Here is a 24,325-nt window from a genome sequence, read left to right on the forward strand (position 1 = left end):
AGCTAAGGCCTAGCATATTAAGCACATAAGCTGGTTCTTCTTCTTTTTTTTTAAGATTTTGAGATTTTAATTAAATTGGGGACTAAACTAGGATGTTTTAGAACCAGGGGCGGACCGAGGAAGGGACAGGTGGGAGCCGTGGCCCCCCCAACGTTTTTGATTTTTTTTTTATTTATGTTATATGAAATTTTTTTTTGTTTTTAATTTTTTAAATTATGTATAAGAAATTTAATGTTTTGGAATTTTTTAAATAATAAAAGTATATATTGGGAATTGATAAGAATTAAAATAGGTATCTTTTTATTTATTTTATAAAAATATAACATTTAATGCAAATAAATAATAAAACATAAAATTAAATTTAATAAAAAATAAATAAATTTATTAAGATATTTTTTATTTTCTTTCTCACTGTTTTTTGAGTTTCTCACATATTGTATCCACTTTAGACTTTTACTTGTTTTGTTTTCTTTTGTTTATGAAGAAAAAAAGAAAGTTGAACACAAATTCATTATTTTGTGCTCTCATTTTTGTATGCTTTCTTCCATTATTGAAGAGAAAAGTAATTCTTTTTTTCTCAATTGATAGTGAAATATTAGTTTAATAATTAATAATATTTTTTATCTCACGAGCATTTGGTATATTCATTTTTATAAATATCGAAGAAAAAGTAATGCACTAAGTGTTTTTTAATAACTGGTTTTTAATTGTGACTTGATTATCATATATTTTTCTTTTATTAATTACATATCACAATTTTTATTTAGATTATGATAAATTATCTTTTAGTATTTTTTTTAAAACATAAGTATATTGATGAAGAAATAAAAGAATAAATTAATTATTTAAAAGTGATAAAATGGAAGCTACGAGGAAGAAAATAGACAAAATCAATCTTTGACAAAAATAGGAAGTAAATTACATCTACTTGATTGATTTTTTAATCTGTCTTGTCTTATTTTAACTCTTCTTGTTTCTACAACTATATCAAAAAGATAATTTTCTACAATGAAAATTATCAAAATAAGACTGCAAAATAAAACGGAAGATGAATTTTTTTGCTAACGATATGATTATTTACATTAAAAATAAAATATAACTAAAAATTTTAGTATTGATTCAATTATTATTAAGTTAAATAATCTTACAGATCCATAATTAAATATATAAATTTTAAGTATATTTTGGCACCCCCATAAATATCGAGCAAGTTCCGCCACTGTTTAGAACATCGAAAGTCTATTGAATAAAAGTCTCTATAACCTATATTAATATATGTTTGTATTATTTAGTTAACTTCTTCATTAGAAGTGAACCATGCTTTTATCCGGTGCTTTGATCATCAATTATTGCTCCAAAATTTAAAAATGGGTTTGAACTCAAATTGCAATTATAGTTCGCCACATTTCATCATAAAATAATAGTTAATTCGGAACCTAAAGCCATAATAAATAGAAATAAACAGAAAAATTCAAGTAAATTGAAATAATTTTCATTTGTTTGTGAATTAAAATTCTCTACAAAACCAGCTTCCAATAATAAAATCCCATTAAGATGAAGATAAAAATTGCATTAGAACCATACTTTTATCACATAAGGTCTTACCCATTTTAGAATTTTAAATAATAAAGTTGGTGGCATACACAACACATGTCTGCCACTGATGTCATTTGCCTAAAAAATATTAATAATGCTGTGCACGTGAACTAAAATATTCAATATTAAACAGTATATTCAATAATAACTCATTATTTAAACGTTACTTGAATGAATGCAATTATAACTCAACATTTAATCGTTACTTGAATGGTAATCAACTGCTTAAGTATACAAGTTCAAAAAACACCTAATTTCATTTTTAATATAAGGGTTAAATATTTATTTGATCCTTCAACTTTTTAGTAAAAATTAAAATTAGTCCTCATGAAAATCTTGAATCAATTTAGTCTCTCAACTTTGTAAATGTGTGAATATAATTCTTTTAACCAAATTTTATTAAGTTTATTTAACATTTCAAACACATATCAATATAGTATTTTAGTTTGTTTACACCCTTTAACACATACTCACTTTCAATGTTAGCTGAAAAACACGTTTGAAACTTTAAATAAACTTACAAAAATTTGGTTTAAAGGTCTAAATTCATGCATTTCTAAAGATAAGGGACTAAATTGGTTGAATGTTTCTAAAAGAGACTAATTCCAATTTTCACTAAAAGTTGAAGGACTAAAAACATATTTAACCCTTAATATAATTTTTGAAAAACTAGTTCTACTACGTAAGTTATATATTATTCATCTATTCTACCAACTTTTTCAATTTATATCCTTGATTCTATTTATCTATAACATCCACTTATGCTCTTTATATTTGATATGTCATTCGTTAAGCTTAGTAATAACATTCTACTAATCACACAAAATGCATATAATTATATTTCAACATGCACACAAACACACAATTCACTCCTCTACAAAATATTTCTCTGAATATAGATATCTATATAACTCTAGAATCTAAAAGTTATTTCATATAGGTAGAAATCTAGCTTCAACCCACACAACCAACAATTTCTTTATTCATTAAACAAATATTACTTTTTGATTTCCAATCCCAAGGAAGAAATGAGATTGAACCGAAGATATTATGAAGTTTCCTCCATCTAAATTTCAATAGACTTGTATTGATCAGTTCTTAACTACCCTTTTAGAAAAATATTATTTATAGAAATGAACGACTTCTCAACTCCACACGAGTTTATACAAAAATAATAACTTATAGCGGAATGAATTTTCAAGAAAATTTAACTAATGTACATTTCTTTTTCTTTTGCTTCTTGTTTTACTTCTTCTCTCCTTCTCCTTCTCTTCCTTTTCCTTCTCCTCTTCTTCACTCACCTTCTCTTCCTCATTCTTCTGCTTCTTTTTCGTGAAATTGAGGGTTTAGTAAGACATAGTTGGATGAGAAATTTGATATCCATTTTACCCATAAATTAATATAAAAAGTCAATAATCGACAAATTTTACTACAAAATGTTAGAGCCTCGGACAAACGGCTAGAAATTTGATGTTTGTTTTACAAAAACAAATTATCAATAGTCTTTTGCGAAAATTCAAATAATAATAAATTTTATTGATGAATCGATTACCGACAAAATTTATTGATAAAAATTATCGATAAATTTTACTTATAAAATTTACTGATAGATTTTATCACCATATCCACTGTTGGTAGAATTTATCAACAACATTTACCGATTGATTTTACTAATAGATTTTTGATCAAATTTACCAATAGAGAGATCTATTAAGAAATTTGTTATCTATGGGGGTTATCAACATATCTGTTTTTTTTTATCAGAAAAAAATGAATAAATTAAAAAGAGCATTTGAAATATGCTCTGACCCTTATACAATAGACTAGACCTGCTCAATAGATATTGAAACTTGGCATCATGGCCAGACATTAGGAAGTCTACAAACAATCTGAGAACACATAAAGGAAAGACCTTCATAGTAATCAATTTAAATTTAAGAATAGTGGAGGCTAATCCTCTATAATCATCCCAAAAGAACAACCCACCAGCATTGCAGTGGTTAAAACACATAGGGTAAGGGTACCCCAGCTCATATGGTAACAAGATAAGAAACATAATGATGAATATGTGATTGTACCCGTACTGGGAGACCTTTCAGACACCACACTCTTTGCCTCGTGGTCTAATTCTCCTAGCAACTTAGTAATCATGTTAATGTTCTCAAATGCCCCTGCAACCCTTATCTGGTCGTGTTTTTTAGTCTTGTAAGGTGAAAAAATTGTTAGAATTAATTGACGAATTAATTCTATTATGTGATTCATTTGAAATATTATGATGGGTCCAATTGTGATTTAATAAAATATAAGGATCTATTGGTTATTATGGGAAGTAGTAATAAAATAAAATAAAACTTAGCCCAACTTGATGGACGTTGGCTTATAAAAGGATAGTAGGGTTCTGTCTCTGGTCATAAAATTCTCTCACAATAAGCCATCAAGAAAGAGAGTATGAGAGGAGTAACGAAGGCAAAAAGATAGATCGAGAAAAGGAAGTTGAAGAAAAGAGATTGAAGAACGCATTATCATTGGATCTCTCATGGATCAAGATTAGTATCCTATTATAATTTATGTACATGAACGTGTGATTATGTGCGTGAACGTGTGATTATGTGCGTGAACGTGTAAGAATCATGAATCTTAAGATCCTATAGTAGCTTTTTATAATGAAATATTATTGCATGAAAACTACAAAATAATTTACAAAAATCTCTCTCGTTTTGGTACTATTCCTTTGTTCGTGAGGAATGTACCAGCTTTGACTATTATGATGATCGATTTACAAGTTGTCCCTCAAACTTAGGAATTGCATAAAAGTTATTTCTCCAATTTCTGTATGAATTCCACTGCCATCTCGCATATCCCATCCAATTATGATTATCAGACTTAGATACATAGATACAGTGAATTTCTATTGTGTTGAGTTTTCCTTTTGAGGTACATGATCCCTTCCTCCAGAGTTTCCTGCACTTATTTGCCTAGCACACTTAAAACAAACACTAGTTACCTTATGAAAGAGATTTTAAACATGCATAGGGAGAAAAGTACCAATCATTGTATGAGAACTTTATAGATAAGATTTTATGTTTCATCCATACCCAAGTTGTTACTTCAGCAAAGCTTAAAATCTCTTCAGAGTCCACTATCCTTTGCTTGAACATTACACCATTCCTATGTTTTCAAATTTCCCCGCTATTGTTAGCCACATTCTTTGATATATAATTTTTTGTGTACTATTGAGGTTCACAAGGTTGAATTGTTGAAAGTTATCCCTACCCTTAGAGTGATGCATTGAGCTTAACCCCAACCACCTATCACACATATTTCACACCTTTTTGGATACACTACATAGAAAGAACAGATGTTTTACACTCTCTTCGCATGCTAAACATAATTAACCTAGGCTATGTTGTAGTTGCACTCCCCTCTCTATTAGTTTAACCTTTGTTGGTAGCTTTATCCAAGAGTAACCTCCATTCTAGAAGTTGTGCCTTTTGGGTTACCCTTGTTTTCCATAATGTTACATACTCATTATTCACACTCTGTATAGAGGTTCCTTGTAGTTTATTATAAGCAGACTTTAAAGAAAAAGCACTATCATTGTCTTTCTTCCACTTCCAAATATCTAGGCACCCCTTTTTGAGACTTTTACTATTTAGTAAGTAGCAGAGTTGTTCCTCCATGGTTGCCACACAGACGAATCTTTGTCTCTTCCATGTTAGGTCCCAAATCCAGAAGTTTGCTTCCCAATGTCCTATCTCCTGTATAACGCTTTCTGTGCATTCTGATATCAGATACAATCTAGAAAACCTAATACTAAGTGGTTTTTCTCCTATCCATTTATCTTTCTAAAACTTAACTTTTTTCCTTTCACCAACCACCCACTCTATGTTATTATCAAACCAGGTTCCTCTCTAAGAGGTCCCACACACCGTATGAATGTCTTTCCACCACCTTGAAACTTTCATGTTATCTCATTTTGAAATTAAGATTATTGACCGATCCATTAACGACGAAGTTCACTGGTAACCAGATTTTATTTACATATTTTACAAGGAATTTACCGAAAGATTACTACAAAATTTAATTGCTATTGTGTATTACTAACGTATTTTATTGATAAAAATTTTCAAAAAATTAATGATGGAAGTTTTTGACGGGTTCATTAACTCATTTTGAGAATTAAAATTATCAACGAAATATCTTTTAATAATAAGAATCCTAAAATTCTTACTATTTTTTGTCTGAAAATTTTTGTTTGACTGACAAATTATTTTTTATCTTTCGTCAATAAATACTAAATTTATTATAACTGGCTTAGCTAACGTTTATCATATTATGCACTTAAGCTAGTTCTTTCCCGTTTTTTTTATGATTTTGAAATTTGAAATAAATTTGAACTAAACAAGGATGCTTTAGAATATTGAAAGTATATAGATTAAAAGTCTATTAACCTATATTTTATTATATGTTTGTATTATTTAATTTTTTTTTATCACAAATATATATATATATATATATATATATATATATGTATGTTGTAACGCGTATACAAAATGATATATATAATGTTTGTCCAACATTGAGTCCTCATACACATGATAAACCTATTGATTTACATAAAAAAATGGTTCTCCCATCCGTTGGCACATGATTTTGGCAAGTTAAAGCACATATATACAGGACAATAGGTATGGGGGTAAAAAAATCTGTGTTATGATTTATGTTACTCTTACTACACTATTTCCACCACAAGAAAAGGTTACCATGCATTATTTCACCACCAGCGAAAGCCTATACATTCCAACATGATCACCTCAAAGTCTTCTGCAGATTGATATATTCCAGCATGCTGTTATGATTGTTGATATGTGCGTAGTTAACCTCTTCTTCAACGGATACTGTTAATTCTATTTGTTTACCTATTTTCCAAATTGTGATTGCCTTTGTATTATCGTTCTTTAGTCATTATATTCTATTACAATTCCTAATCGCAATATCAGATATTGTATTACTTTACGTATAAACTTCTAACCTGCTTTTCCGGAGCTGATGTGGTTGATACCCTTTGTCTGATCGGCTACCAGATTTCCCGTTTGTTGATTAGTGTTTGTATTATTTAGTTAACTTCTTTATTATCTTAAAAGCATATACTACAAGCGAATCATTTAGCTTTTATCCGCTGTCCTAATCATCAATTAATCATTGCTCCAAAGTTTAAAACATAGCTTTGAACTCAAATTGCAATTACAACCACATTTCAGCATAAAATAATAGTTTACTCGGAACCCAAGCCATGAGAAAGCGAAATAAACTGAAAAATTCAAGTAAATGCAAATAATTTTTCATTCGTTATAAACTGAAATTCTCTAAAAACCCAACTTCCAATTAAAAAACCAGAAGACAAAAACAAAAAGCAATACTGAAGATGAAGATAAAAACTGCATTTATCACACCTAATAAGGATACTCTTAACCCATTTTACAACTTAATAATAAAGTTGGTGGATACACAACATATGTCTGCCATTTTCAAAAAAAAAAATTAATAATACTGTAAACGTGCACTAACATATTCAATTATTTTCCTCATCTTAAACCACACTGATTGATGCTATAAAAAACTACACCAAGGTGAGAAAAATGATCACACACACTACTGTGGTAATCTACTTCAATGGCTTCCACGGATAGAAAACATGCAAATGGAGACGACAAGCTAGTTTTTTCCCTTCGCAGAGAGAGGGGTTTGGCATCCTCTTATCTCTACCTATTTCAAGAATTCTGGTGTCCAGGTATTGCTATAGAAGGTGTAAAAAGTTTTCAAAAGTGCTTTGAAGCAAAAGATAGTGATGTTGTTGTTGCAAGCTTTCCAAAAACAGGTACTACTTGGTTGATAGCCCTTACTTTTGCTATTGTCAACCGCAAACACTTCTCTGCAGAGAACCATCCATTACTTACTTCCAATCCTCATACACTTGTGTCTTGTCTTGAGTTTAAGATCTTCTGTGATGAAATCCATGACCCAGTTCTGCACCTATCCAACATGCTTGAGCCAAGACTTTTTAGTACTCACACTCCTTTCACTGCATTACCTAAATCACTCATTCAGTCTAATGCTAAGATAATATACATTTGTAGGAACCCATTTGACACTTTTGTTTCTGCATGGACTTACTTTAATAAAATTAGGTCAATGTCTTTACCAGCATTAGAACTGGAGGAAGCTTTTGAAATGTATTGTGATGGAATTGTTTCCTTTGGTCCTTGGTGGAGTCATATGTTAGGGTATTGGAAGGAGAGCATGGCTAGACCAAACAAAGTACTGTTCTTAAAGTACGAGGATCTTAAAGAGAATGTCAATTTTTACGTGAAAAACATTGCAGAGTTTCTGGGATGTCCCTTTACTGCAGAGGAAGAAAGTGATGGAGAGATTGAAAGCATAATCGAGCTGTGTAGCTTTGAGAAAATGAAAGATTTGGAGGTAAACGTTTCAGGAAAGTTAGACAAATTCATTGACAATAAGTTCTTTTTTCGGAAGGGTGAAATAGGTGATTGGGTAAATTACTTTTCTCCTTCTATGATAAACAAATTGTCCAGAATTATTGAAGAAAAATTGAGTGGATCAGGTCTTTCGTTTAATATGTGTTCTTAAAACTTTCAAGAGCCAAACACATATGTTGCTGTGTCTTCGCTACAAATGTTGTGGTCACTTTTTCTTTTGCTGAATAAAGAGGTGTCAGTGATGGGTCTACCTTGCTGTAACCATTCAATCTCAGTTGAATGGAAATGTATCTTAATGTTTCAAGACAAAGTTCTTCCTTTGGACCTTCACCGATTTAATTTTTTCTTTCAGGAACTCTTTTATTTTCGATAACAAATTTAGAAATTAATTCGTTTTGTATCTAATACTCTGATGACATAACTTAATAGAAGGGGAGTTTTTATTTTTTTTCTTTTTGAACAATTTAGCTTAATAAAAACAAAATGTAATAGTGTAAAAATGCTTTTTTGTATTTTTCTTTGGGGATGATTGATGTATAGTAGTTTAGCGTTAGGTAAAATAATTTATAAATAAATTAAAAGTCCAAAATATTTTTTCTTTTAAGAAACTTATTAAAAAAATTAACATTTAAATCCGATAAATTAATTTGTAAAATAATGTTTACACCAATATTTATATCGTAAACTTTCCTTATTTTATTACAATTAATTAATTGGGAAAGGCTGATTAAATTGTTAATCAAAGACAAGACTTAATTCAATGGTTTCAAGTTAAATTGCAATCCAGAGGAACAACACAACTCAACTTGACCAGGTGAGTGTTGGAAATATTTAATATAATTTAAGAAATAAATTATGTTAAAACCTCTTTTTTTCTATAAGGACTCTTTGCGCTTTAAACAAATTTTAACATTTTGTCATTCGATTATCAATTAAATATTTGACAATATGCGAACTTTTATTTTCTCAATCATTGCAACCTATCAAGAAATCCACTTTGTAAGCAAATTGATCTATAAATATTTCCTAATTGTAGCACACACGTTCTTGCACAGTGAAAAGCCAGCGAACAAGATGAAAACTGGTTATGATAAGGCAAGTTATATTCCTCCCAATACTATGCTTCTTGAATTTCCAAAAGAGTAGTTGATAATAGCTTGGAAAATGTAGGTTGTAGGTAGAGTGCAATCTCCCGATGAAAAATATATATTATCAAGTGGTCAGCTTGGATCACTACGTAATCATAATATTCTTTACCTCTAATATGTATTTATATTTTTAAAATTAAAAAATAAAATAATTAATTATATTTAATAGTACTAACACAAGTGATGTTTGATAATGATCCAATAATTGATTTAGAGTTTATACAATTGATTAAATGTGAATAATTCATATTCAAATGTATTAAACTTCTGACAGTATGATCAATGGCGGAGGATTATTGGGGTGGCATGGGACCCCACAATTTTTAATTTTTTATATTATATATATATTAACTAATTATTTTCAATTTTTTAATTTTTTTATTATATGTAACATATATCGGAAATTGATAAAAGTTAAATGAGGTATCTTTTTATTTATTTTATAAGACATTACATTTAATGTTAATAAATAATAAAATATAAAATCAAATGTAATAAAGAATAAAAATATTTATTAAGATATTTCTTATAAAAAATAAAAATATAACATTAATTTTTATCACATGAGCCTTATATTCATTATTTTTTTTTATGATTATAAGAAAAAAAAATGACTGTACTATGTGTTCTTTCATAATAATCTTTTAATGAGACTTGATTATCATTGATTTTTTTTTCTTTTAGTAACTCTTAATTTTTATTTTTTATTTAAATTATGATAAATTATTTTTTAATCTTAAACTAAAAAAAAATAAGTATATTGATGAAGAATAAAATAATAGATTTATTTCTTAAAAGTGATAAAAAGAAAGCTATTGGTGAAGATGAAATCAATACAAATTCAATATCTTAGCTTTATGTATCCTCAATCATGATACAAATCATCATATTGTTTTATTAGATGAACATGTTTTATATTAATGTTTTGGAACATGTTTATGTTTACATTGAAAAAGAAATAGTTGAAAATTTTAGTTTTAATTTAATTATTGATGAGTTCAAAGATCTGAAAAACGAAGAACAATCCTTTGTATATGTGTGTTTTTTTTTTTGTAGATGCACAGTTATACTAAATTATTTATTCATTTTTATTGTGTTAATGCCAATAATTAAATATATAAATTTTGAATTTTGAGTATATTATTTTGGCTCCCCCAATATTATTAGTCAAGATACATGTTTTAAACTTATTTTATATAAATGATTTGAGATTAGGTAGAAGATGAGTTTTAAACCTTGTAATAGTGATATGATGCACCGATACCTCAATTTTTTGATCATGTATCCGTGTCTGACACATGTCCGTGTCCGATATTTTAGGATACTTTAACGATACTTATTAGTGAAGTAGCAAGGTGTATAATTTATAAAGTCATAGTACAATACAAAAAAATATTTGAATAATGACAAATTTTAGTGACAAAAAATAATTAATCATTATGTAGTGACCCATTTAAGTACCAATTTAAAAAATAAAAATTATTTGCAACTAAAATAGTTTTAAAAAATTATAATTGGTGTTTAAATTAATAATTAAAATAGTTTTTATTATGAATTAGTTTCTAAATTGGTCACTAACTTTAGCTACCAAGGTTTCTAACTACTAAAATAATTGGTCTCTAATTAGAAAATTGATTTCTAACATATTTTTTGTTACTAAAATTGGTCTTATAGTAGTACTTTTATAATGATAATAATTTATATTTTTTATGTTGACAAATTTAGTACATATAGTTTTAATTTGGATTTACACAATGACAATCATATATTTATTATGTTTTTAAAAATTATTGTACAGTTTCCAATATTCATATATCATGTATCTATCACGTACGTATCGTATCCTATTATTTTTAAAATAAACGTATCGACGCATCAGATACATGTCGTATTGGATACATGTATCATAGTCGTGTATCATAGGTGATAGGAAATGTACACATGTTAACAACCACAAATATTCATGGAAATTTAAACACAAGTAAATTATTTCAGATTGAACTACACTACTACAAGAAAAACTTAAATAATGATCAATTTTAGTGACAAAATATATGTTAATTACATACAAAACATCAATATCTTAAAAATATATTTCTAACTAAAAAGAATGAATAAAAATCAATTGAATTATATCCAAATGTATAATTGACAAAAATATGAACTTGATGTTTAAGAGATAAGATAATCACTCCACAGCATATTGTCCATAAAATAGCAAATTAGCCTAGTTGTGAACATTTTGAAACTCTTTAACTATATTGCTTGACTTCACCGCATTGTACTAACCGTTAGGAATCCAAGTCTGAGTTTAAGTTTCACATTGACTAGAAATGAAAAAGTAGAGTACTATATAAGGATAAAGATCCATAAACTCATTACCTTAAGGCTTTGGGTTGAGTTGAGATCTCATTAGTGTTATATCTCTCCAATAAAACTCTCGATCTCATTGGTGCTAATCGTCGTGTAACAAAATAGATTAATCAATTTAAAATAAATAAATATATAGTTAGTAAATTGAGTATCATTCAGTTATAATCAACCATTGCTGAATTTCATAAAATAAAGAAGCCATTTGAACATAAATAAGCTTAAGAAAAATATTATCATAAAACTAAAATACAATTTGCCATCGAGTTTTGATTTCTACTAATGAAGGTAGCCACAACATTGTGTTTTAGACCTTTTACACTCTTTATTCGAAAAAAAGAGATACAACAACATTTGGATAAACTTATCTAGTAGTGTTAATAGAAAAAAAAAATAATAATAAGAAAATTCTATAAACTAAAATTAACTTACTCATAACTTTATAGTCATGAAAAATATTCATATAAATTGTTCTAGAAAAACGATTTTAAACTTTGCAAAAGTTAATTTTAGTTTATGATTTTTTTAAGCACTTTTAGATGCATTTATTTAAATAAACAACTATGTCAAAAACATCATTGACTAAGTACTATTATTAAGATCATACACTCTAAATGATAGATCCGACCCACTTAATTTTTCCTCTATAATTTTAGATAATTTTTCAACCATCGAAGGAGAAAAATAGTTTACCCAATCTCCTATTTCTGCCTTCCGAAAGAAATACTTATTCTCAACTATCCTTCCTTTGCCCATGGTTCCACATTTATTTACCTTCAATTCCTTCATATTCTCAAAGCTACACAACTTAATTATATTTTCAATCACTCCATTACTTTCCTCTTCTTTAGTGAAAGGATACCCCAAGAATTCTGCAATTTTTTTCACATTAAACACAACATCTTCTTTGACATCTTCGTACTTCAAAAACAAAACCTTATCTGGTCTAGCAATGCTCTCTCTCCAATAACCAAGTATATGGTTCCACGATGGACCAAACCCTATTATACCTTTGCAGTATCTTTCAAAAGCTTCCTCTAGAGGCAATGCAGGCAAAAACTCAGGCATAATTCTGTTGACAAAAACCCAGGTAGATATGAAAGTGTCAAATAGGTTCCTACAAATGTAAACGATCTTAGTATTTGTCTCTTTGATTGATTTGGCCAATGAAGGAAATGGAACATGAGTTCCAAAAATTCTTGGCTCTGGCATTTTGGGTAGCTCATGAACTTGCCAATTAGTTTCATCATATATGACAAATTCAAATGGAGGCACAAGTTCATGGGGATTGAAAACAAGTAGTGGATGGTTCTCTAAGGAAGGAAAATTTTCACGTTTGACAATGGCAAAGGTAAGGGCTTTCAACCAAGTGGTGCCTGATTTTGGAACACTAGCAACAACAATGTCTTTGTGTTTTGCTTGGAAGTGATTTTGAAAAGTGCTTATGGCTTGGATTTCACTTGAGGAATACCAAAAGCCTTGGAATAAATGGAGATAAGGTGTTATCCAACCCTTCTCTCTAGGAAGAGAAATAATCAACTCATTACAATCTTGACTTGGTTTGTTTTCTTCACTAACTTGTTTCTCATCCATTTTTTTTTTTTTTTTTGTGAAATCTAAGAGAATTGGAGACATAGAAAATGGTAATGATAGCTTGCTTTTATAGTAGTGACAAACGATTTAATATAAATTAGTTCAAGTTGGGAAGAATCTTACGAATGATTTAATATTGGTTTTCTATACGTTTGTCTTTAACCAAATGGTTAGTTATTTTAAAAGATATATTTTTTTATTGAAATGGTAATTTAGTTTCTTAATTTTTTACTATTTTTTTTTTTGTTTTTAACCGTACCATTAGGGCAATGGACATCATAACAAATGTTTTATAAGCTTATGATATTTGCCAAATATTAGCACTGACGATGACAGATGAAAACAAGCAACGGGCTCAAAGATTGTTTGCATTTTTCTAATAGGCTTTTTAAGTTTGATTTACTTAGAAGATATAAAATTAATTATTGAATTTTATAATAATTATTTTAAAAACTATTTTTTAAATAATTTATGATTAAGAAAATATTTATATTGTGTTTTAATAAAATTAAAATCTTTTATAATTTTTTGTTATATATGTTCATATAGTTAGCAAGATACTAGTTATATATATACTTATAAGATATGGTATTTCAATACCGATACAATTTTTTTTTGTTAAGATCTAAAAAGATCTTTATTTATATATAAATACACAATCATCAGGTAATATATGGTTTATCTACATAAACATCTCTATCATATATCTATTATATAAGTCTCTTAAAATTATCTTATACAATATATAATTAAGTGAAAACTGATAATATTTTTGTAATTTTGTATATAAAAATTTTTTGAAATCAAATCATTAATTATGTCCCAAAATATTTTGAAAATTTGACCTCCTCAAATCTTTTGGAAGTTTCGTCCGAATTATTGAATTTTCTTATTTGTTTAGGTCAATTTCTCATTGAAGTTTTCTTTTTATCTTTGTAGCCAATAGGTTTATTACGTTTAACGTTTGAAATTCATTTACTATATTGTATTATCCAATATATTTGTTTCTTTTGCCCACTATGAATCATTCATAAGATGAAAAAATGACATACACCCCACATTCATTCAAGAACCCATTCTCAAAATGATTTCAACATTCTTTTATCCTCTAAGGTTACAACAATCATGGTTTTTCTCCTTTAACGCTTACAACGAGCTTATTAAAATAATAAAAGACATTGTATCAAAGGGATGGACAAGTGAATTACTATTAAGCTAGCTTAATATGACTAGTGGTCTAAAATAAAACAAAATGTCTCAATTTTCTCAACTCATGCATTTAAACAAAGTTGTAAAATCAAGATAAGTTTTATAACATAAGTGAGCATTAGTGACATTACACTAGAAAGATAGTGTACACGGTAAGAAATCCTACCCAATTTTAGAGTAAAATATATTCATCACTGACTAAATTAGATGTTATGTTATAAAATAAAAATTATTTATATCTAAAATAGTCTTTATTATAAATAAAAAAATTATAATTAATGTGTGAAGTAGAATTTACATTGGTGTCTAATTAACAGTAACTATCAAGTTTTACTAATTTACTATTATTGAATCTTAAATAGGAAATACTAACAAATAACTTAAAAACATTAATTAAGATATAATTAATAAGCATAAAGTTCATAGTTAAATGTGATATTAAATTAATTTTGATCTCAAGAATTATTAATGTAATTTTCTTTTATTTAGAGGACAAAAATTACATTACACAACTGTAATTAATAATTTATTTAATACATACTAAAAAAATTAAAATAATTAAATAATTAAATAATTTTATCGTAGTTATAATGTAGTTAAATAAAATTATATTAAAAGTATAAATATTATAACACTATTTTGATTTAAAGGAATGTAGTACAATAATATTCACATTAAATTTAGAACTCTATACAATAATTTTTATAATGAAAATGAATAATACAATCTCATATTAAATTGAGATTAAAATTTATTTACCGTCGCAATTAATTATTAATTTTTATAAAATTTAATGTTTATTAATTATTCATAACTAATTACTAGCAAAACGCTGATCAATGATGACTGTATAGCACACACATAATAAAAATAAACGCAGTATGGTTGTAAGTAATGACACCATTATAACGAAGGTTATTCATTTAACCGTCGCCATTTTGAATAAAAATTTCAAACCATTTTCTTGAAACCAGTTGTCATTTTGAAAAAAAAAAAAATTACGACAGTTATCTTTAAATCCATAGTTATAAGTTTTAAAATATCGACGGCTAAGTGTATTAACCGTCGTTTGTCGTTTATTAATTGGCGAGGTTAAAATGTTTTATTTTTTGTTTGGACAGTAGGAGAGAGGTTCGGACATCAATGTCGTGGAGGGTGTGATAAATTGGTTTGGAAAAGGAGAATTTGTTCTAGCTTTTTGTTAAGGTATGAAATGGCATCGAAGGAATCAGTCATGAGGAGAGAGTATGGTCAACGAAAGCACTAATGAAAGGAGTCCCATAGAAGACAGAAAAGAATAATTCAGAGAAGAAGAGAAGAGGGGAAAGAGAATAACAGATGCAATGCTTTAGAAACTTGTTGTATTTTTTCTTGATCCCAAATCTTTAGGTGATGTTTATACAACGTGATTCAACGTGAAATACAAAAGGAATATAAAGTTATGCTCTCTATGGCATAGCCGAATCCTTCTATGTGTAAATAGTTGTCACGCTTTTAGTTGGTCACATAGTTTCTAAGGTAAATAGGTTTGTTCTTGATTTTCGCTCACCTCTCTCCGTTGGTCACTACAGGAACTTTTAAATTTAACTCCAAGAAGAAGAGAGATCGTAAACACCTTCCAAAACTAAGATTTTTTGTTTTTATTTTTTATCAGCAAAAACACATATATTAATAGGAGGTAATTAGTTACCTCAGTCCATAAATAATAACAACAACAACAAAGAAAAAAGAAAAAATTAATGCTATGACTTTGTTTCATCATTTTCCACATATAATAGTATCTCATCATCATAATAAAAGCATAGAAACAGATATTATAACAATCAAAGATTATAACGATATATACAACCAAGTAAGAAGCATATCTTTCATAACTATGATTTGAATACAAAGCTTAAATGTGTAGACAATAAACCTCCCTTGTGAAAAAACCTTTATTTGTTGTTTGTCATTAATACAATACACAATACAATTTATGAACTCACATTTTCTGTCCATTGTACTCTCAATGACTATAAACAACAATAAATGACTATAAATGGTTAACTTATTAACTACCTAGACTCCAATGATTAATGCATTAGCTACCAACAATGGTTAGGTCACTAGTGCAGATTTTGCTTTTTACCTCGCCTTATATGCCTCGGTTAGCCAGGAACCGAAGCATATAATGGCGCAGTGGCATTTTTGCAATTTCAGACAATTTTTATGCCTCTGTTCAACGAAAACCCGAAGCAAAAGAGGGTTATATGCTTCGGTTCAAAAAAACCGGTGCCAAAAGGGGGTTATATGCTTCGGTTCCATAGACCCGAAGCCAAAAATGTGACTGGATATTTCAAAAATGCCACTAGCCATTACGTCTTTGGCCTCGGGTGTTACTGAACTGGGGCCTAATAGGGCTATATGCCTCGGTTATTAATTGAACCGAGGCCATATAGTTTAATTAGGGTTCAAAAGTGGCCAACCCCTCTTCTTCCCCGCTGCATTTCTCCTCTCTCTCTCTCTCCAATCTGCTGCTTCATCCACCCACCACCACCACGCGAAGCTCTGCAACCACACCATGCTACCACTGCGCTGCTCTGGCCATCGTCTCCGCGAGCCGTTGCCGGTGGCTCTAGCGGTACGCCTCCTCCCCAATCTATCTGAACCGTGACGGCGCTTCCGAGGTTACATCGAAGCCATTTTCTGGCATCATTCGTGTAGCAGTGTTGCCTGATCCGTTTGGTGTATCAATGGCAGAAGGAAGGTTCTGGGATTTGCTCATGCTGGCTCACCCTCTTCATGGGTTCTGGAAACGGATTGTCGCGGTACGAGGAACGAGAGAAAAGGGGTTGCGTTTCTAAAGAACATAAAGGGCGTGGCGAGTGGGTTCATTGGGGAGAGAGAGGCTGCGGCCGTCGCCACGGCGGCGGCGGAGAAGGGTCAGTGGCTCCAGTGCCCAACTCTGAAGGTAAAATAATGGAGAAGAATCACCCCAACAAAGATTACACGGAGCAGGTTAACAGAGACATGATGGTTGTGGCAGAGCTCAAATCAGAAGAGGAAAAGAGTGCAAAGCTAGAAAGAGAGACAAGGAAAGAAAAAGATGAAGATGATGATAGTGGTGATGATGAAGATGGGATTCTGTGTCCTGGATATTTGTTTCATAGGATGTGTGGCACCATGCCCGTGTTTCTTTCAGGGTTGAAGACTGTATGGCCTCGGTTCTTACCATAACCGAGGCCTAAAACTCTGCAAAATTGCGAATCTATGGCTCCGGTCCCTCTGCAACCGAAGCAGAAAAATGTTTTTACAACCTCGGGTGATAACCGAGGCCAAAAGGTACCCCTTTTGGCCTCACCCCAATATGTCTCGGTTCTAAAACCGAGGCAGAATGACGAAAATAACCGGGGCCAAAACCCCTTATTACACTGGTGGGTTTTTACAACGACTAGTTACCCATAATGACTAATACATTTAAGTTCATTATAAACCCAACAAAACGTCCTCCTCCAATAACATCATTTATCCCACAAAAGATGAAGTCACAAAGATATGCAAAGACAATGCAAAAAGCTAATCTCACAATACTTTTGATGTAAACCAAACTAAGACTACAAATAACAGTGAATGAAATCTTAGAACATGAATATCAAAGTGTACAACCTTTAGCCAATGGCAACATACAAAAATCACATAAACTATATCATGGTAAGTCAAAAGGTGATAAACCGCCTCAAAATTGAAACTTTTAGATTAAAAAGAAACGTGTAATTGGACTCAAACACCAATCAGAATAAAAAAAATGTTATTGATAAATACTTATTGGTGATCAAAACCCATACTTCACTTTGAATCAACATAAAAACTATCTCGATATCTATTATTGTATTTTTTTAAAATAACATCATTTTTACGTGAACAAATATCCTAAATAATCATCCAGATACAACTCATCACGTTACTACATTTTTGGTATCCACATACAAACCCACCTAGGTTTTTTTCTTTTTTTTATGTACAAGGCATCAATCCTTTTTCAAGAGGTTGAACCCTACTTTTCAGAATTAATGCTTGTCAGAATGAATGATAAATATGCAAACCTACTTTTCAGAATGAATGATAAATATGCAAACCTACTTTTCAGAATGTCACACTCACTCATTCAATAATGAATGTCACGGTAAATGCTAAAGACAAACAAAAGAAAGAAGAAGAAAAATAATAAGAAAGAGGAACACACGTGAAAACAAAGAAAAAAATGCATTTCACTCTTAACAGCTAGACCAGGCTATAAAAGATATACCTTATTGAGGTGAATTACCATCAACCTTTTCTGTCTTAAGTTAAGATTCACACTCTATAGCTAGAGCTTCTAATGGCTTCAACAGAAGGACCGTACGAGGAAGAGAAGCTGCTTCTGTCGACCCTTCCCAAAGACACGGGTTGGCAATCACAGCATCTCTATCTTTTTCAAGGTTTTTGGTGTCCATCCTTTCATCTTCAAGGTGTGAACAGTTTTCAGAAGCACTTTCAGGCAAAAGATAATGATGTTATTGTTGCTACCTTTCCAAAATCAGGCACTACATGGTTGAAAGCCCTAACTTTTTCTATTCTCAACAGACAACGTTTCTCCCCTTCAGAGAACCATCCATTACTCACTTCCATTTCTCATGAGCTTGTGCCTTTCCTTGAATTTATCTTTCATCCTCATAATCTCCAATACAAACGTCCTTACCCTCTCAAAGATATGACTGAGCCAAGACTTTTTGCTACTCACATTCCATTCCCTTCCCTCTCCAACTCAATCAAGGACTCCAACTGCAAGATAGTTTATATCTGCAGAAACCCATTTGACACTTTTGTTTCCGCATGGGTCTTCTTCAATAAAATTAAGCCACACTCTCTGCATGACCTAACAATAGAGGAATCTTTAGAAAAGTACTGCAAGGGAATATGTGGGTATGGTCCACATTGGGATCATATGTTAGGTTACTGGAAACAGAGCATGGCTACACCAAACAAGGTTCTGTTCTTGAAGTATGAGGAACTCAAAGAAGATGTCAATTTTTACGTGAAAAGAGTTGCAGAATTCTTGGACTGTCCTTTCACAGAAGAAGAGGAATGTAACGGAGTCATCGAAAGCATAATCAAGTTATGCAGTTTCGACAAAATGAAGAATCTAGAAGTCAATAAATCTGGAACAATTGACAGAAACATTGAGAAAAAGTACTTTTTTCGGAAAGGTGAAATAGGAGATTGGGTAAACTACTTTTCCCCAGCTATGATAGAAAAATTATCCAAAACAATCGAAGAAAAATTACGTGGATCTGGTCTTTCCTTTAAAACATGTTCTTAAATTTGTGATCACGCCTCCTACAGTGTTAAATATTATATATATATATATATATATATATATATATATATATATATATATATATATATATATATATATATATATGACTGTATCGGATTCTGAATGTGACTATGTGAGAGGCATTCATGAGTTATGCAGATTGTTTTGTCGAATATCAATTGGATTGAGTGTGTGTTAACCTTAAGTTTTGTTTGGGTCCATGTACTTTCAATAATTTATTTACGCACTTTTTCTTTCAGTCCTATTATGTAATTTTGGTTCTCTGTTGTATGTTTGGAACTGCAAAAGCATGTTGTTACAAGTTGTGTACTGAAGAAAAAGTAATATTGTTATCTATATTAACACGGTATAAGTTTACTATATGAATGATGCATAGATTGTAAAAACATTTGATACAATATACAATTGTTTTTTCGTAAAACAAAAACCTTGAAGTTAATGCTCACTGATAAAAAGGTTTTTATTCGATGTTATTAGCAAACAATTTCTACCTTATACAATTGTACAGTTTATTGTATTATTTTTTAAATAATTAACTATTTTTCCAAATTATAATAATTTCATATAGATGAGTTTTATATTATTTTTTTACTTGTTGAAGACATCTAGAGGTAGGAATAAATTATTTAAGAGATCGAAAGTCGTTATTGGACTAAAGGTTAATAACGTAAATTACACGCAAACAATTGATAGTCAAAACCTCAGGATAATAAACCAATCTAAAGCCAAATTTTATGAAAATTATATTTATTGAGATACTATGAGTGAATGATAGTTTTATCAAGTATTTTTTTTAAGATGAATGTCATGAGACGAACATGTAACTCTTGGGAAGTTACCTAGCTATCCTTCGTCAAACCTCAATTAAAGAAAAACACATATCAAGAATGTTTATCGACAAACATTAAGAATCAATCAAGTAGAACAAAACAAACAATCGACCTCGAAAATTAGTGGATGACAATTGCTCAAATGTGAACCTAGAAAACCTAAGAGCAGTCTTAGGATGAATACTTGTAGTTTATTCAAATTTAAATTCAAATCTTGTGATTGTTTGGAGAAGGGTTAGAAAGTATAAATATGTTTATTTTGTATTTTACAAGAGTGAAAATTTGTGCAACAATACAAACTTTCTCAAACATCATGAATAAGAAAATTGCTAGCCCAATGTTGATTGTTGCAATTTGGGTCACCACTTTCATTAATTCATGTTACAAGTGATAAAACTTTGTAAAAATATAATAATTAGGAAAAATAAATAAATGAGGTGATAATTAATTATTTTAAAAGGGTTTATCTAAAATATTATTATAAGATATAATGGTTTATTATCATTTTTATTTAAAAGATTTTTTAAGAGTTAGAAACAGAAAGGTAGGAAAAAATATATATGATATATTATGGTTATTAGATACATAAGATCTCTTATTAGATACATAAGATCTCTTGAGTGTATCAAGGGTTTTAGGGTGAGAGTGAAGCCTATAATTTTACATACTAAATCCAGGTAAAGGAAACTAACATTTTATTTGTTTGCTAGTATGTGTTAAAAACAATATTGTTTTGGGGTTTGATGTTAACGAGTTTAGTGTAGTCAAATAATAATAATGCCTTGACACATGGTTTATTATACTTCCTTTGAACATGCTGAAAATTTTGATGTTGGTTTTGGTACCGGAGAAGGTGATATTTACATTGTTGAAAATTTTGATGTTGAGGTAGTTGGCATTAACCTCTTCGTCACTACAAGAGAATACCTCGTTAACAATCGGTTTTAATGATTAAAAATTGTTAATTACTATAATAACCAATTTAGATATCAATTTACAAAATAAAAAATGATTGGTTACTAAAATAGTCACTATTATAAATAAACAATTATAATTGGTCTTTAAATTGGTTTTTAAAATATAACTACCATAGAAAATTTGTCATTAAACATTAACTACCAAGGTTTTTACTACAAAAAGAATTGGTTTCTAAATTAGTCTGTAATTAATAAAGTTATTTTTTTGTAGTGAGTTAACAAGAGGGTTCACTTGCACTATAGTAAACATATAAAAGGTGACTCTAATTTGTTTTTTTCTAAAATTAGAGTTGTATTAATCACTCAATTTAACCCAACTCATTGTACACATACAGGGACAAATCTTAGTATGGTTTGAGGGGGCCATGCCCTCCCAAAATTTTGTAAAGTTTTCAAAAATACATGTAGTATAATATTAATAAATAATAAAATATAAAATTAAATATAATAAAGAATAAAATTTTATTAAGAATTTTTTTGTTTTCTTTTATTATTTTTTAAGTTTCTCACATATTATATTTATCTTCCACTCTTGTATTTTTATTTTTTTTTGTTTTTGAACAAAAATAAAATAAAATGTTAGAAACAAATCATTTTTTCTGCTTTCATTCCTCATTTAGTATTGTTTCATTTTTTTAAGATAAAAAATGGCATTCTTTCATGTCTTTTGATAATACAATATTAATTTAATATTTAGTATTTGTTTCATCTCATGATGTTTTTATAGATTACTTCTTTTATGAATATGGAAAGAAAAGTTATATAGTATATATTTTTTCATAACTATTTTTTAATTGTGACTTGGTTATTTATATTTTTCTTTTAATAATTGTCTCAATTTTCAATTAAATTTTGATAAATTCTTTTTTAGCCTAATTGTTTTTTTTAAATAGGTATATTGATGAAAAATAGAATGATAGATTACTTTCATAATGATTAAAGGAAATATACACATGAAGATGAAAACAATACGAAAACAATACAAATTCACTTCTTCACATTTTTTTTCTCTCAATTTTCGATTAGATTTCGATAAATTCTTTTTTAGTCTTATTACTTTTTAAATAGGTATATTGATGAAAAATAAGATGATAGATTATTTTTTCAGAGTGATAAAAGGAAAGGTACACATGAAGATGAAGATGAAAACAATACGAAAATAATTCAGATCTACTTCTTCACATATTTTCAAGCATGATATTAAGGATAAACATACAAAGAGATTTCAATACTAAATTATATATACTTTTATTATATTAGTGACAATTAATTATAAATTTTGAGTATATTATTTTGGCTCCTTTAAATTTTTTGTCAAATCTGTCACCACATAGAAACAAAAAAGCAAGAAAGAAAACAAAAATGTTACCTTCCCCTACCTCTTACTCTTCACTTCTTCTCCTTCGAAACTCGATCTTTCAAACCTTCTCCTCTCTTACTTGACTTGCCACAGTATCTATTAAAGTTCTCCCCCATAAACATTGTTCTCTTCTATATTTATAAGACTAGTATCTCTAATAGGGATGTTAAGAAAATTCGTACACGCGGGTATTCGCAGATAAAACCTACGATGGATAGGAAATGGATATTGTAAATAGATACCCTCAAGTAACAGGTACGGATACTTTTAATACCCCATGTTAATGACGCGTGTACGGGTATCATAGTATCCGTATCCATGGATAACCATACCCGCTATACTCTAATTTAAATTAAAAAAATAAAAAAACATGATGAAAATATTAACATAGTAATTTTGAATGAGTTATTTTTTTATCAATTAGTTTTAAAAAAAAATCATTTTTTTAAACTGTCATTCAACACTATTTAAATGGGTTATTTGGACTTGTTTAAAATTTATGAATGTTATATATTGTATTTTATTTGAATTTACAATTAAAATATGTTGTTAAATATTTATTTTATCTTTTTGTAAATATTCGCGGGTATCCATGGGTATCCGTGCATATTAAAAAATTATGCGGGTACCCGCATTACGGATACTTGACAGATACGAATACGGGTACATAGCAGATATTTATCCAGCGATTAGGGTACGGGGAGCTACTACCCGTAGTCTACCCGTCCTGTTGACATCCTAATCTCTAATATCTCTCAAAAAATTACAATATTCATTTTTACTTATTAATACCTAACAATAATATATAAGAATATATAAAAATACTTCGTAATATTCAACAATATCTCTGAATATTTTTAGTTTCTAATAATGTCTAATATATAAAATTATCCAAAAATATCTTAAGATCTTTTTAATTGATCATTTATCTTCAAAACTTTATCTTTTAAAAAATCTTTTAAATAATTAGTAAACCATTAATTCAACAACAAATCACATTGAATATATATTTTCTAATAATTATAACTTTTCATAATCTTACACCACAAATGTTTTTTTTTTATCACAAACAAACCTTTTAAAATTGCATCAATTCAGAAGCTGATTATATTTTAAAAAAATAAAAATTCAGTTATTGGTATACATTAACTTAAGTTCTACTCAACTAATTGGAGATCTCAAGCAAGTGTTCATTCATTTGAAAATAGAATAAGAACCCCTTTTGAACAGGTGTCCAAGAACATGTAAAATAGCTGTTACCAAGCTTACACTTTATTTCTTATTCAAACATAATGTATTTATTAGAAGAAAATGGGAATTTCTTAAAACATTTATCCTAGTTTTCTGATATTATGCTAAAATTCAACACCTTTAACCTAGCCTCTT

General features: G+C 29.1%; 3 pseudogenes; 2 read left to right on the top strand and 1 right to left on the bottom strand.

The window, feature by feature from the left end:
- The first annotated feature begins 7,257 nt into the window (after positions 1-7,257).
- On the top strand, positions 7,258-8,435 carry LOC114170217 (cytosolic sulfotransferase 15 pseudogene; annotated as a pseudogene).
- Positions 8,436-12,196: 3,761 nt separating this feature from the next.
- LOC114169408 (cytosolic sulfotransferase 15 pseudogene) lies at positions 12,197-13,249 on the bottom strand (annotated as a pseudogene).
- A 5,426-nt stretch (positions 13,250-18,675) lies between these two features.
- Positions 18,676-19,956, top strand: LOC114170600 (cytosolic sulfotransferase 15 pseudogene; annotated as a pseudogene).
- The last annotated feature ends 4,369 nt before the right edge of the window (positions 19,957-24,325 follow it).

The sequence above is a fragment of the Vigna unguiculata genome, chromosome 11, assembly GCF_037176805.1.
Source record: "Vigna unguiculata cultivar grain cowpea cultivar isolate G323 ecotype 2 chromosome 11, ASM3717680v1, whole genome shotgun sequence".
Classification (NCBI taxonomy): domain Eukaryota; kingdom Viridiplantae; phylum Streptophyta; class Magnoliopsida; order Fabales; family Fabaceae; genus Vigna; species Vigna unguiculata.